The sequence below is a fragment of the Echinops telfairi genome, unplaced genomic scaffold (assembly GCF_000313985.2).
Source record: "Echinops telfairi isolate 266 unplaced genomic scaffold, ASM31398v2 ScPeMD7_5868;HRSCAF=6743_0, whole genome shotgun sequence".
Taxonomy (NCBI): domain Eukaryota; kingdom Metazoa; phylum Chordata; class Mammalia; order Afrosoricida; family Tenrecidae; genus Echinops; species Echinops telfairi.
The window spans coordinates 3075213-3076243 of NW_022109767.1; positions in this window are offsets into that span (position 1 = coordinate 3075213).

Sequence of the window (1031 nt, forward strand, 5' to 3'; positions counted from 1 at the left end):
CTCAGTTAAATAAAAGCAGAAAATACTAAACACTTGTATATATGGATGGTGATTAGAGTTGTATGAGCCCCGAATAAAACGATTAAAAAAAAAAGAAGAAGTTGGTACTTTGAAAAGATTAACCAAATCGATTAACCACTGGCAAAACTAACAAGGGTAAAGTAAAAGAAAACTCAAGTATATAGAATTAGATATGAAAGGGATGTCATCATAACAGACAAAATGAAATAAAGATAATATTTAAATCAACTGCTAAAAAGATTGTACTCTAAAAACGCTGAAAACCTAGAAGCTATGGAAAAATTTATAGAAGCACAACTACTCAGATTAATGTAAAAAAAACTTAATAGACACATAACAAAGGAAAAGATAGATCAAGTCATTAAAAAACTCTTCACCACAACCAGATGACTTCAAAGGGGAGTTCCACCAAGCATTCAGAGGAGAGCTGTCACCAGTTCTACACAGACTGTTCCAGAACACAGTAAAGGAGAGCAAGCCCCCAAGTTCATTTATGAAGCAAACATAAAACTGGTACAAAAATCCAGTACAGACTTTGCAGGGATATAAAACTATAGGCCAGTATTCCTTAGCAACACCGGCAGGAAAAATTTCAGCAAAATCCTTGCCAATAGAATTCTACACAAAAACAACAAAAACACACACGATCCTGTGGGATTGATACCTGCGACATAAGGATAGCTCAACATTAGAAAAACAATCAATGTAATTGATCGCATGAATAAAACCCCAAATAAGAACTACATAATCATATCAATCCATTCTGTAAAACACTTAATACCAACATGCATTCCTTATAGGCACTTTCAACAACAGAAAATAGAAGTGAAATTGTTCAACACAATAAAGGCTATATGTAAAAATCCAACACCCTGCATCTTGCTCAATGGGGAGAACAGAAAGCATTTCCCCTATGAACAGGGGCCAAACACAGATGGCCCTCATTGCCAATCTTATTAAACACTGTCCGGGAAACCTTAGTCAGAACCATCAGACGGCATTTGTCTCAA